General features: G+C 42.3%; 1 pseudogene; it reads right to left on the bottom strand.

Moving 5' to 3' along the window:
- Positions 1-8,033: 8,033 nt before the first annotated feature.
- LOC114496312 lies at positions 8,034-11,121 on the bottom strand (annotated as a pseudogene).
- Between the last annotated feature and the right edge of the window lie 907 nt (positions 11,122-12,028).

Here is a 12,028-nt window from a genome sequence, read left to right as displayed (position 1 = left end):
CAATAACACATGAGATGAACTGAACTTCAGACTATCAGATTCATCTTTTTCACTTTAAACAAAAACTTTGTAAATTGAGAAGAAAAAAATTCTCAATTTTGATCATTTTATCAGTAGTATCCCTAAAGTTAGTTATCTAAATTACATTTCAAGGGCCAAAAATATTCTGAGTAAAACATATTTTGTGGAAATTATTTATATTGCTCACTTTCTTTTAATGTTGAAAGCAACTTGTAAGAACAACTTAATCTTGTCCAAATAACCCCTCATAGTCTGCTCCATTGCTCCCATAGAGTCCGTCTTAGGCTCTATTACTTAATCTGTGAGTCACTGACGAAATCATGATGTGGAAGAAATAATAAAGTACCTGAAACTTAACTTCATGCTGTAGATGAGCAGGGCAATGGTTAATGGTCTTCCTAGCATCACTCTGCTAACTTTCTAGGGCCACAGGATTTGCTAAGAAGAATAAATAATTCTGCTCAGTGCAGAAGTATAATCAAAATGAAAACAAACAAACCTACAAAGAGTTATGGAAATAATATCTGAAGACACAGAAGGTTAGAATGGTATCCTAAAATAATTTGCAAGATCTACCAGTCAGTTAGGGAGAGACAAAGGACAACATGCTGAGTGAAACACAGAGGCTTAAGTAAAGGACAGTAAAAGTGGTATCACAGACCCTGAGCACTATACAGTAGAGACAGAGAAAGAGAAACAACAGCAAAACACATGACAATGTAATTCACATTACAGAATGTGCTAATGAAGGAGAGGACATTACCAAAGAATAAAAGAGGATAAGAAAGAAAGTTCACAAAGGAAAGAATAAAAATAATTATTTTCAGTGAAAACCGCATAACCGTAGCCCTGACTGAGGTGGTTCAATAGGTTGTATGTCATTCTGCAAAGCGGAAGGTCATCGGTTCCATTCCACTTCAGGGCACATACCTGGATTACAGGTTCAATGCCCAGTCAGGGCACATGCAAAAGGCAACTGATTTATGGATGCCTTTCTCGCACGGTGTGCTTTATATATCTGCTATCAATGGAAAATGAGTGAGTAAATTTCCTTGGTAGAGTTTTTTAAATTTACTTTTAAAATTAAAATACAAGGTCAAAATATTAAGTATCTCATGTTACATAATTATCTGTTGTGCAAAATGAAAAACTAAAATTATCTTAGGTAAAAAGAAGCTCTTGGGAATTATGAATATTATTGAAATATATCATTCACACTTTTAAAGGATGAATAGTTGGATGAATGTGTTCATACTTTCTTGTTTGCTTTTTAAAGAGAAAATGTAAAGGCAGAATTTCATCTGTAGAAAATTACCATGGGGCCTTTTTTTCCCCTGTAATCGCATCTTACTGATTTCCTAAGACTTCTTATAAAGAGGCTTCTCCCAGTATCCCATCTGTGAACTCCGTTAATCTAATATATAGTAACAAAAACAAGGAAGCCAGGCCTAACACACACACACACACATGTATATTTAGTTTTTATTGTCATTTTGTCCCTGCAACTCACATTGCTTGATGCAGGTAAAAGTCGTTATGTTAGATTTGCTGTCTGCCTTCCCATCCACGTTCAGGAGCTTCTCAAGTCTGAATCACAGCAGTTGGGAGAAATAATAGAAAGAAAAAGGATAGATAGAAGGACAGGTCAGATAGAGATGCCACTTTGAATCCCCATCAAAATCAGAGAATCATAGAAACACTGTGGACTACAACATCTGGTTTCTCTAGATACCCAGGAAGTCACACTACCAAGCTTTTTCAACTGCAGAAAAATTAAATAGCTCATATATATAATATTGTGTTAATATAATATTAACAATATTGTATTAATACTATTATATGCATATTTATATTAACATATCAATAATATACTATTGATGACATTTGTATTATATATAAATAATAGTTTTGGAAATTACATTCTGAGTTTTAAAAATACTATCAGTTCTGTATGTCTTCATTGTGATTGTGAAGACCAAATATTAGCAAAAATATGTGAATGTACATTAATGTCATCAAAAAGTACATTTATTATACTTTCTTTACAAATCAGAGCTCTCATGTAACTAAATCAAATGGCTTACAGACTCATTCTCTGTTTTGCCACTTGTAAAGGTCACCTGAATCACAGGCAGAGAAATTTGCTGGAAAATTTGAATTTATTTGAGGCCAATCTTGTAATTATCTTAAATACCATATTCTTATACTGATTGCTTCTGAAAAAAACCTACCCTGTATATACTCTCCTGAAAGTCTATCAAAGACAGGCCTTTTTAAAATACTGTAAGATGTATTTTTCAAAACTGTGAGTTCACATGTGTTTATTCTCTGTCAATTGTTTTTCTGTGAATCTTATGGAAAAATCATTTTTCTGTCCTGTGAAATACCTTTTTCAAAGTCATCAACCTATGGGGCGTAACCTATGATTTATACATGTCCAATTTAGCGCTTTAAAACTGAAGTATCATTCCTTCTGTGTTGGGACATTCTGAACTGAGTGTCTGGGACAGGTGATTAAAATGGTTGGACCATCAATTAAAACTTCTGTTTGCTTAAGGGCACCTAGACTATAGGCATTAATAAAAAACACTGTCCATGTGAACCATAAAAGCATGGGGTTTAATATATAGCAAAACATAGGAGGATATGCTGAGTAGAGGCAATTGAGCATAAGGTGCTGTAAAATATAGAGGACAGAATGCTCTGTTATGGCCAGCAGAAAAAGTGCTTGTACATTTTTTAAGCTGGAAAAGATTTTTTAAACGTGAATTCAATCTAATTTCCTATAAAAAGTCCATGCCTTTCCAACAAAGAGCTACTGAGCTTGTGCAACTTGAAATTGTTCCTTTCTTGTTCTATACACAGATACACACACACCCAGTCTGAATTCCTCTCATCTTCTCTTTTTATCTCCTTATTCCTCTCACCCTAAGCTGGGTAGTCCAGTTCTTAAAGCTGGTTTTCTACCATGGGTTAACTATTTTACATTCTCGATCTTGCTATTCTAAATTGAGCTCACCAAAATGCTTTTTAAAATCATGATCTCCACCCTCATAGAGCTCTTGCCTAAAGAAAGAAACATACATATGGATAGATAAACAGTGAAAGTCTGAAAGTGCTATTTCAGAAATCTGTACACAGCCCTGTTTTAAAATAAAGAACAGTTTGAGTAGCTCTGTGAGGTCTGTGTAGGCTTAAGGCATGTAAGATGAATCTCAAACAGGTGTGGGGAAATGTCCATTTGACGTTCAGCAACACAGTGTGCACTAACTGAAAAACTGAAACACATAAGCATTGACTTTGTTTGATTCACAGAATAAGCCATTAAACTGTACACTGCCTCACTCTCTACCTCTTACAGTGATTGGCCTCTATGTAGTAGAATTGAACTTCCAAATTCTCCCCTCGGCCCTTGTCCTCTATGGGATATTTTGCTGATATTCCAACCTCATGTCAAGACTGCTCAAACTGGGATTGCTATTAGCCTCATTTTGCTGTTTGCCACTTCTCTCTAAAGTTAGGTATCGACACAACTATAAAAAGAGACTGATTGTTGAGAAAGCAAATAAAAATATGACCTCATAGCCTGAGTGTAAATAAAACCTTGAAAAAACAGATACTTTTAAGGTAGCCAAAAGGGTTATCTGAGATCAAAATGGGATTTATCACCACTCTCTGCTATGTTTTCTCCATTATCATGGCTTCGGAAAGACCTCTGTGTTTGCCAGATTGCTTCACTTCCAGGTACTGGAACGCAATTGCCATGTTTCCAGTGAGAGCCCTATACACAAGCTCTGAAAAACAAAAGGGAATAAGAAACCACCAGTCTTTCCCCAGCAGTGACATGCAGCAACATGGGCCTCCATAATTTTTTTTTAACTAGGAGTTCCATTGCAAAATGTTTGCCCTGGTGCTGCAGACAACTGCATCAGTGGGATTTCTCATAGTTCCTGCTCTGGGCAGTGACAATAAATATGTCGGCCAAAGTATTTGGTATTTATGGCTTAAGTATCATTTGTACATTGATTCAACTGTGATATCATAAAAGCACCTCAAACTCATATGGCCAAAACTGAACACAAGAATTGGTCAGTTTCTTCTTAAAATTAGATGCTATGATGTGTGAGGCCCTCACTGACATTTTGTAGAGCAGACAAATCACCCACCTGAGCTCCCTCACTCAACCGACAGAACAATGAGATAATAACATGGTTCTTGTCTTAAGCCACTACAATCATGCCGTTGTGGGGGCTGGCAAATCTGGAATTGACGGGGCAAGCCAGCAAGCTGAGGATTCAGGCAGGAGTTGACGCTGCATGCAGTCCTGAGCCTGAAATCTGCAGGGCAGTCCAGCAGGCTGTAATCTCAGGCAGGGCTTCTGTGTTGCAATCTTGAGACAGATTTGTTTCTTTTTTGGGAAACTTCATCCTTTGCTCTGAAGAGCTTCATCCCAATGGATGAGGCCTACCTGCATGATGAAAGATAATCTGTTTTACACAGTCTACTGATTTAAATGTTAATCATATCTAAAAAATAAACCTGCACAGTTATCTAAACTTTGTAACCAAATAACTGGGCGGCATAACCATCACACGTCACCCCTTATGAACTTGAGAATGATACACACCTGTTTAAACCATCTTTAGTCTCAAAATAAAGACAATAACAAGGTCTGCAGAGCAGGACACAACTATCCTGTATACAACAAAACCACGCCAACTCCCCAGAAGAAGATGCAAAGTCTTTGGGTTATGTTCACTCTTCTGCTTGGTATCCTGTGACTTAAATATTATGATAAAGTTAACGATACTTAAATTATAGTAAAGTTAGTATGTCATATGTTATATGATAAAGAGATAAGAGAAGGAAAATTATATTTTATTATCCAGGTATCTGAGTGTGAGTGTGCATGTACACACACATATCTATAAAAAAATGAGATTGAAATACTTGTAACAATCATAGACCTCCTTTCTATAACAGGTCATGTGGTTGTGGCTGGTATTTATGCTGGCTTTTTTCTATTACTTATTCTATATTCCCTTTGCCTTCATCGAGCATCTCAGCTGGTCATAGTTGGTTATTTACCTAGCAGGTAACTCGAACTTTCATTTCTGCCCAGATTGGGTTGTTGAAGGTTTTAATTAACATTAATCACAGGGCATAGTAGTACTAAGACATTTTAAAGGACATTTTGCATTTACCTCTTTATTTACCTTTATTTACCTCTATTTACCTCTTATTTCCCTTTATTGTGAACTAGCCATCCAATTTACCCTTGGCAGTCAGAATCTATCATCCCAGCCAGAACAAGAATTCCTTTATTTGCCTGCCTATTCAGAGGAATGAGTTGCTCAGAGTGACTGAGTAACATGTCTTAGCTTCCAGATCAATGGAATCATTGTCGTGCTTACTGGTGGAATCTTTCCTCCTTTTGGACCATTGCCTCTGGACTAGCAGAGCATAAGGGTCTAGGAACAGGGGGTGAAAACTTTGCTAATGAATCACAAGCGGTAATAGCGAGTAGTAATGCTGTCAGTTGTACGCTGATCTTTGGACCCTTGAACTCTGGCTATGAGAGAAATGGCACTACATACTAATGCAGCCATTGCTTAACAATGGCTACCACAAACAAACACAGGTATCATGACAAATGTAAAATACTACAATAAATCTATAGAAATGATAAATAAGAAATACCTGCTCTTTTCACTATTACCCAATAGTGTGTACATTATAAATGAAATAATCATAATTGGAAACTAATACAGGTGCAGGCTGGGAGAGAGAAGTTACTGTAGCAGGAGTCAAGGCCACATACACTGGAGATACTTTTTCACATAACTTACTTATAGAATCAGGGCCTGTTCAGGTCCAATTACAGACATACCACTTCCATTTGAGGATGGAATGCTGTGATGCACACCCAAAGGATAGCTTTGTGGGTCAGAAAACATTCAGTTAATGACGGAAAACTCAAGTTGCATAGTAATTTAGGGGCCCTAAGTTAAACATTGTCTCTTCTAAGGCCTACTACCAAGCCAATAGCTGTTTTTCAAAAAGAGAGCAGTTATGCACAGAGGACAGCAAGGCTTTGCCCCCGAATGATAAGGATCTGCATTGCGGACCAACTACAGACATCTGCAGATATGTCCAAAGAGAATCTTTATCTGCCTCTGACTTTAAGCAGCATGAGACCTGCTGGGTCGTACACAAATGGTACAGCAGTTCCCAGAACAGCCTGCGCCTGTTGCAGAACCTCCTTTGGTATTGGACCCCACTCAAAAATATTAGGTTTTAGGTCATTTGGTAAATAAGCCATATCAGCACACCCAAGAGAAGGCTAGGTTGCTTCCATAATCCAAAGAGGTTTGCTAGACATTGTGACTTTCTTTTGGTTTTAGGAGGGGTCAGATGCAGCAAATTACCCTTCACCCTAGTATATATGCAGGATGGATTGATTTTAAGGAATTGGCTCACATAATTATGATTGAGGGGGCTGGCAAGTCTTCATTTTTAGGGTGGGCTGGCAGGCTGGAATTTAAGTAAAAGTTCATGTTATGTTACAGTCTGTGTCCAAAATCTGCAGTGCAGCCCGGCAGGCTAGAATCTCAGACAGGGTTTTTATGTTTCAATTGTGAGGCAGTATTGCTTCTTGTGGATTCCTTGGTCTTTGCTCTTAAGGCCTACAGGTGATTAAATGAGGTCCATCTGTATTATGGAGGGTAATCTATTTTACTCAGAGTCAATGGATCTAAATGTTAATCACATCTAAAGAACTCCTTCATAGCAACGTCTAGACTGCTGTTTGACCAAACAACTGGTACCATAATCTAGCCAAGTTGACATGTTAAATTAATCATCACAGTTGATAAAAACGTACCTAATTAATTTGATACTTTTTCGAACAGATTTCTAGATCAAATGATGAAACTGTCAACTTGTTTTATTTAGTTCTGTATAATAAGGTAGAGATAAGAGAGTAGAACCAAAGGGACTATTTTGTTTTCAGAACTAAAAACATATTTATGTTCCTTCATTTTTGAAGAATATTTTAACTGTACAGAATTCAACATTGGTAGCTACTTTCATTCATCAGGTTAATGTGATTTTTTAAAATATGAGTGCTTTTAAGATGATTTTTTTGTCTTTGGCTCCTTGAAGTTTGACTTTGAAATGCACAGTTTGGGGTCATTATAAATAGTACTGCTATACATATTATTTCATATGCCTTTGGAGGCATATATGCATGCATTCCTCTTAGATACATAGCTGGGGTGAAATTGCTTAGTCATGGAGTATGCATAGGCTATTATTATTAATTATTATTTTTATTAGCCATTATCTATTATCATCTTTATTATTAACTAAGATTATTAACTTTTAATGTATTAACTCAATTTTGCCTATTATTAGTGCAGTGGCTATTACTGTTAATAGCCTGGGAGTAAGATGGCGTGGTTGCTTGAAGTAGCCTGTCCCTCTCAGAGAGGAAATCCCTGGGGCGCCAGGGAAGGGAGGGCCCATATCTCAGGCAGTCCTGCCACTGGAGGGCCATGGTCGATTATGTGGCCTGATATTCTGGGCTCTATTCAAATAGAAACAAAGGTCATTTGTGACCCAGGCAGGTTCCTTACCTGGGAATGTGAGCTAGAATCCCCTGAAATATCCCCAGGTGGTGGTTACTGGGTCAGGACAGGGACTGAGGTGAGCTACTCAGAGGAAACCCAGAGCAGGTCCACCCTCAGGCAGCCAGAGCCACCCACTGTCTTCTTCCAATGCTGAGCCCAATCACCTGGGTTTTCTCGGGTCACTACCAGCAGGTTTTCCTTGAGTAACTGGTGGCTGAACAGCAGAGTTCCCCACACACTAGGAGCCTATGCCATCAGACCCTCCACAGAGAAGAACACTCATGCCTGGCTCCAGTCTAAAATATTTATTTTCAGAAAATGTGTGTGCCTGTGTGAAGGAGGAACTTTGTGGGTGTCCACAGCTGCTAAGGGTTAGCTAGGTCACCAGAGCCACAGAATGACAACTGGAAAGGCAGCAATAATTGTGAGACTTGGAGCCATGGGGGAGGATGATTTTGAGAATGATTTCTTATGTGACAGCTTGGGTGTCGAAAGCACAAGAGTCCCACTTAGTTTCTGCTCTGGAGCCAGATACTGTCTCTGATGCAGCTACAGGAGGATGGAGCAGCAAGGGCTGCCCAGGTACTTATAGGAGAACTCATCTCTATGGGCCTTTGCCCCTTGTTTTCCCCACATACCTGGAGGCAGCCACTGGTGGTCAGCAGCCACCTCAGACTCCTGAGCTACTTTCTGCCCAGCCCAGATGCCTGTTCCTGCGGGAGGAGACCTGCAACAGGTTTCCTCCCAGGACACCCTGGACCTCTTCCTCACTCCAGCCTCAACTCAGCAATTCCTCTACCAGTATTGGATATGTGACTATGTCTTCCAGCCCCTCAGGGAAACTGGATGACTGCCAGGCAACCAGCTATTGGGTCCCAGACCTGTTCCCTGGTCCTGACTCAGAACCATAGCCCTATGTGCCCAGGGTCCACTGAATCCCAGCCCTGGTCAGACATGGGAAATGGAGAATGGGAGAGAGAGAACAATTCATCCCTGCTCTTCATCTTTCAGAATCAAAACCTCCTTGAATATTCATCATACTCATTTGAATTGTACTATTAAGATCTACGCCTTTCACTGAATGCAACTTTTTTCCTCTATATATAAAAAGAAGAAAAGCTTTTTAAGAACTGGGTTGAACCCCTGGAGGCACAGGCCCAACTGCAAGCCAAGAACATGGCCAGTGTGCATCAGACTTTGCTAAAAGTCTGCTCAGAGGCAGTGGGTCTGCAGGCCCCAGAGATGGGTGCACATGCTGGGCAGATGAGCCCTGTCTAACAGCTTGGCCAAATGCAATGGACTAGGGTGGGGTCGATGGGCCACAAACAAACAGGAGAGCCTAGGAAGCAGACCCTGGGAGGGGCAGTGCCAGATGGGCCAGCAGACCTGAGGCTGTGGTTAAGGCCCAAAGCCATGAGGACCATGCTGTGGTGGGCATGGAGGCTGTGAAGACCCCACTGTTACACAGCCAGCCCCAGACAAACCATAGAGAAGTGATCACTGGCTGGCACCATCATAATCTTTGTTGATACCAATGAACTTGGATCCAATGACTGCCCCGATGTGGTCAAAGTGATCATAGGGATAGAGAATCAGCAATGTGGGCTTCTAGGGCAGGCATAGGGGTGGGAACTGGCCTCTGCTGAGTCTTTCTCTTGCAGCCTGTGGGCCACGCAGGCCAACTGCTTCATGGCTTCGCACCCAGTGTGCCAACTTGAGAGCCCTGACCATTGACCTGTTGTGATCCCAGCTGGCTCTAGATTGGGCTTCAGATTTGGAGTAGATCCCAAAGCCACCAGTTTGGGCCATTTCACATGAGGATATACCCTGCCTCAAGTCTCCTTGAGAGCCCCTGGGTGCTCCTTTCCATGTATGTGAAGAATGAGAGAGCATGACTGAAAAAGACCACTGAGACCTAAGGGGATGCCCAGCCCCTTGGCCAGAGACAGGGAGCTTTGGGAGCCAGTACCGAGGCACTCAGGCTTCACATCCAAGTGTGTCCCTTACAACCATCAGTATCGCACTACCCACTCTGCGACTCCAGTTCTACGTGGCTCCAAGATGCTGTGTACTGTCCATTTTTGGGTTTGTTTTTTTTTTTGGAGGAAAGTTGTATCTACTGCCAATGTATGGGTCAAATGTTTGGCTCTTCTGAGGTTCCCCCTGTCAAAGCTTCAGGTCCAAATCAGAACTGCTCACAGAACTCAGGGTGGGGCTTTTCTTGCCACAGTGGACACGTTGGCTAACAGCACTGTAGCACCCCCACGAACAAGGATACCATCACGGTGCCACCGTTCTTCTTCTGCATTCATGGACATATGGACACTCAGCTCCCCCCACCCCCAGCAAAACCACCTGCCTGTTTATCCCATGGGCTCCTTTGAGATCAAAGGAGACTTCATCTCTCTAGTTTGTGTGAATGAAGGAGTCTCAGCCCTGGTTTGGGTGGTGTCTTGGCCCTGGGTTTGAGGATTTCGAGAAGTATTTACCACCTACAACCCTATGCTGGATTCATGAGATCAGGCTGGTGATCTGTGAGCTTGTGGAGCAGATGTTCAGCCTGGAGTTTGAGGAAGTTGAGCAAGCTGAGGCTCAGGTTCAAGGCCTCCTGGTTTGAACCTCTTGCTTTAGGTTCAAGGGCCAAAGAAGTCTCTCACCAGAATCTGCAGAATATCATCAGGAATGTTCTATGCATTCTTTCACACCCCCTGGGAAACTGAGTGGGAGACCACTCACCATGCCATGGTATCTGAGACATGGGAGAAGTCTGCCATTATGCCCAGGGGATTCATTTCCAGCACCACCTTTCACAGGTACAGGTTGGGGAGAAGGAATCAAGAATAAACATGTATGTGCATTTATTTGTAGGGAACAAATGAGGGGTGTGCTGTCCATTTTTGTTTTTTGGGTGGAGGAGGTTGTATCTACTGGCAAGTTGTAACTCAGCCAAGTTCCTCACAATATCCCACCAGGCTGCCTACTTTTAACCGAGGTCACAAGCTGCAGCTCGGAGTAGAAGGCACACACTGATGAGGTCAGTTTGCTCCAGGGTGAGGTGCAGGGAATCCTGTTCCTGGATCTGGCATGGGATATAGGCTGACCAGAACTGGGGGAAGGCCAGGGATTGGCTTCGGCCTGGACTGCTTTGGAGCTTCTCCCTTCACAGTCTCCACAGCCCACATAGCACCCAGTGGGCCCAGAAGCCACATGTAATGAACAGCTTTTTCCCTGGTACCTGGATGTCCACCAAGCTGGTTCAGTATGGCCCTGGCACTCCCCAGCACCCATGTCATGGCACTTTTGGGGGGAGTTACCCTAGTAACTGAGTTCCACGTGACTACATTACTATAGTCTCTAGAGCTCCCATATCCCCCCACACTTCCCAGCAGACAGTGCTACCTTGAGTGTCCCTGTGGTAAATGTGGCCCCGGTAGCCCATCTCTAAGACTGTTCGGGCTGCTCTGGCCATGGCTGAAATTGTGCAAATAAACATCCTATAGCAGTTGGTAAAACTGCCTCAGGACCAAGGGCAAGTCATTGTAACTGGAAGGAGGTCAAGGCAAGGTCAGGTCAGGGACAAATGGGTGGATTCCTTTAGGCCTGGGCCAGCCCAAGCATTCCCCACCCCACACCATCACATAGGCTATACTAGGACCTTCTGAGGCCTGAGCTAGGTCATTCCCACCAGGAGGTGACAGAGGAGGCTATTTGGAAAGAAATGAATCACTTCCAGGACAGCTGAGCCTTCAGTCACAGCAGCATCTATCCCAGAGCTGCTGGCTGACTTGCTGGCCAGGGTCCATCCTCCCTCAGTGTGGAAATCCCTGCCTTGTGGATATCAGAAGTATAAGGCCCAAAGAAAGGCCTGACACTTAGGTTTTGTGACTACACGTGCCTTATTCTGTGGCTCTTCTGGCTCTGATTGTCCCAGAAACCTCAAGGGCTAAGCTCTTGTCCTTGCTTGACAGGCCCCACTCCATTCCCAGACTCAAACCCTCACCCTAGCTGTCTCCTCCAAGAACTTTCACCCACACACTCTAACCACCCCCCCCTACACACATACATACATGGGGTATGTGCCTTATCACAGAAGCTGAGAGGATTCTGGATCTGTGCCCAAACTCCTTCATCCCCAGCCTCTCAAGTTTCTGCTCTGAACCTTGGCAACCCCTGGAGTTGCTCCATCTTTGTAACCTTCCCAGGTAATCAGAGTGACCAGTGCAGGGACAGTGACCTAATCTGAGCATTGAAGACCCTAGAAACCTCCCCCCAAAAGAGGTGAGCCAAAATTCTTCCAGAGGAATTGGGAATCCTGGGCTATGCAGAGTGGGGAAGTATTTCTAGCTTAGGCATATTTGAGGGATTGTGTACTTGAT

Source organism: Phyllostomus discolor, chromosome 5, assembly GCF_004126475.2.
Source record: "Phyllostomus discolor isolate MPI-MPIP mPhyDis1 chromosome 5, mPhyDis1.pri.v3, whole genome shotgun sequence".
NCBI lineage: Eukaryota > Metazoa > Chordata > Mammalia > Chiroptera > Phyllostomidae > Phyllostomus > Phyllostomus discolor.
Note: the sequence above shows the minus strand (reverse complement) of the source record. Positions and strands in the feature narration are given on the sequence as shown.